Source organism: Triticum aestivum, chromosome 1B, assembly GCF_018294505.1.
Source record: "Triticum aestivum cultivar Chinese Spring chromosome 1B, IWGSC CS RefSeq v2.1, whole genome shotgun sequence".
NCBI lineage: Eukaryota > Viridiplantae > Streptophyta > Magnoliopsida > Poales > Poaceae > Triticum > Triticum aestivum.
This window is the reverse complement of record NC_057795.1, coordinates 56,513,973-56,517,186: the sequence shown is the minus strand read 5'-3', so window position 1 is coordinate 56,517,186 and position 3,214 is coordinate 56,513,973. Positions and strand designations below refer to the sequence as shown.

Below are 3,214 nucleotides of genomic sequence, written 5' to 3'. Positions count from 1 at the left end.
GCGGCTGCCGGGCATGCCGCAGCCACCTCGCCATTTCTCGAACCGGGGTCGGGCCACCGTCGCCACCCCTGGCAACAGCAAAAACCCGGAGGCACCCCTGCCAACCACCGGAGCGCCCCAACCACCGTGGCCAACCAAAGGCGAGAAGCGTTGAGCCACCATGCTCCACCCTCCGGCCGCGCCTCCGATCACAGCTCTAAGCACCCCAAGCATCAGGAGAGGGGGGCCAAACCGCCGCTACTGCGCCGCCACCCCAACCAGCCAACATGGCCCCGGTCCAGGCGGCCGCCCGCAGCCCAAGCCTTCCGAGGCCCGCATCGCTGAGAAGTCAGATCTGGCCGAGCCGCGGCCAAAGTTGCAGCCGCCGTCCGCGACCACCAGCACGCACCACCATCTCCCACCTCCACCGGGCAGGAAGGACCCGGCAGAGGTGGCCGCCCGCCCACAGCGTCGCCCGCGGCCCTCGCCGCCACAGGGCCAGATCCGGCCGAGGCGCTGCATCCAGACCCCGGGCACGGCCTGCCTCATCGCAGCCCACCACGCCCGCCGGAGAACCCCGCGCCACCCGCAGAGCCGCCGCGTCCCGCTCTCCGCAACGCCCTGGTCCGACCGCGCCGGCCCGCGCCAGCCCCAGCTGCACAAGGGGGTGAGAGTCCCCGCCGCCGCCGCCGCCGGCCGGGCTTCGCCCGGGCGCGCCCTTTGGCGGCAGCGGGAGGGGGGAGAGGGGAGGGAGAGAGGAGAGGCGTCGGTGGCTAGGGTTCCTCCCCTGCCGCCCGCGGGGGCGCCAGAGGAGGGGGGAGGGCGATCTTGGTTTACAACAACATCATTTCCAGCCATTCGGTCCTCCAGGCCCACACCATCTCTAATATCTGTGTATGGCTTCATTTCTTCAGCACAATGCTTGAACAAGGCAACCAGGCATTCATATGCTTGTACACTTGAATCCCCCATTCGTACAAGCTCGATCACTTGCATGTACATGTTGAAATGCATGTAACTGAATGGGTTGTTGTTGCTAGCATTATCCTTCTGGTATTGGCTAAGATGTGGAGGCACGATGTCACGGGCGTCTCTTGTCCACCTTTTCACTATGTGTTTCTTTGGTATTTCTGTTATATGGATGATGTCTAGAACCTACATAATAAAAAATCGTTCTCTTTCTAAATGATTGGAAAACAAAATCTACTCTACTTTAATCTATTATTTCTAGTGCTGATTCAATGGGGCAAATGTGATTACCTTCAGGACATGGCTGCATAGCAGCCCATGTGAGTGAATTGGCCGCATTCACAGTCAAATTCCTCTCCACCGTCCAGCACGGTCACCTTATATGATATTCTGCACCACTTCTCTCTCCGAGCTGCATCGGTATGTATTGCAACATATGTTTTCCCTTTCTCATTATCTTCCACCTGGTAAGCACCACATTCGTGTATTATATGCCCAAATTGCTCGAACATCGCTCTAGTGTATTTCTTGCCAGCATGCCTTTCTGTAACCATGTTTGCTCGAAACAGTGGCGTCCCCTGCAAAAACAAATGTATGTCAGACCTGTCAAGAAGAACGAACCAGCTAAATGAACTGTCAAAATGTATTCTAGATGTAACAACATCATACATTTCTTGTCCGTTTCTCCTCATAATTTTCCTCCGCTTCCCTGTCAAACTGCAAGACCATGTATTTCCTCACAAACAAATGCATTGGGCATCCCGGTGGTATATAGTTCTTCAACATATTGTTTGCGCTTTCACTCCGCTGAGTACTAGTCATTTTAGCACAGAACACACCTCTGAAGTAAGGCTTTGCCCATTTGTGCCGCATCTCATACAGCTGTGTCATGTACTCGTGTAACTTCAGGTTATATTTATCGATTAGGAACTTCCAGGCTTCTTCAAACTCGTCATCGTCAACATGTGATTAATAACCTTGTGAAATTCTGCTTGGAAATCACTCTTCATTGAGTACAATCGACCCAACGACTCCTTGGCCTTCTTCGGTATGTGCCACTTGCACCACCGGTGTGCTGTCCTCGGCATCACATTCTTTATAGCAACCTCAATGGCACGGTTCTGGTCTGCAAGACAGAGGTGTCATATATCTGTTAGCCAATCTTTATCAAACTCGTCAACTAGTACTAATAATATAGTTTTTACCTGTGAGAATAGTTTGCAGTGCATTGCCACCCATCATTCTGACAAATTCTAAAAAAAAACATTCGAATGTTTCGACCTTCTCATCCCTCACCAATACGCGGGCAAGTATAATGCTCTGGAAGTGGTTGTTAACTCCAATAAAAAGCCCGAATGGCATGTGATACAGGTTGGTCATGTACGTTTTATCAAATGTCACTACGTCTCCGAAGAAAGTGTACTGCAGTCTGCTGTTTCCATTAGCCCACATCAGAGTACTAATCCTCCCCTCTTTGTCGTCCTCTACTCTGTACCTGAATTGTTGATCCTTAGCACCTAGATCTTGAAACACTGCACACAATAATGGAGAATCATTGAGCATCAAGCCCCCAACCCCCAACCCCCCTGAGCAAAGGAAATCATACCGCACAACCGTAGATTATCTCCTGCATGCATGTCATCCTGTTGACATTTAGTCCGCTCTTCCCATATCTAATGCCGAATCCTTTCTGCCAGGAATACAAACTGTAAAAATCATATGCCTCGCCAAGTGTGTCGAAGCTGATCCCTATCTTTGGCACAATGACATTCTCACCGGGTGCCTCCGCAAACACGCGGACCGGCTGCTATAGCGCTGTCATCCTATCCGGGTTGGGGGCACGCCCTGGAGCAGCAGCACCAATCCTGACCCTGAATTTATGCATCCACACAATTGTGCATTACATTTACATTCAGAAAATTCTAAAACAAAGGGCAGTCTACTCTAACAGAATGCCAGCATCTTTTTTTCACACATCTTACAAATGTATTTCCCCATAACATATCTTGCGCATCAGTTAATCATTCCACACTTTCATTTTATATAATGGGGTTGCTTGATTACATAAAACTCTATCTACCTTATTTGTCCAACTTCTCTGAACTAGTATACACAAATGGTTTACTGAAGGCAACCATGCCCAATCATTCACTCCATACAGGAACAACCAGCATCCGGGTGCTGAATCAAGTATCAACGGTTGTAGTAATCTAAAATCTTTAGCTAATTCGTAGAGTGAGTGGTAGGCAATCATACCTTCGTGTCC

At 50.6% G+C, this 3,214-nt stretch overlaps 1 pseudogene; it reads right to left on the bottom strand.

Moving 5' to 3' along the window:
• Positions 1-237: 237 nt before the first annotated feature.
• LOC123077023 (protein FAR1-RELATED SEQUENCE 5-like) lies at positions 238-2,328 on the bottom strand (annotated as a pseudogene).
• Between the last annotated feature and the right edge of the window lie 886 nt (positions 2,329-3,214).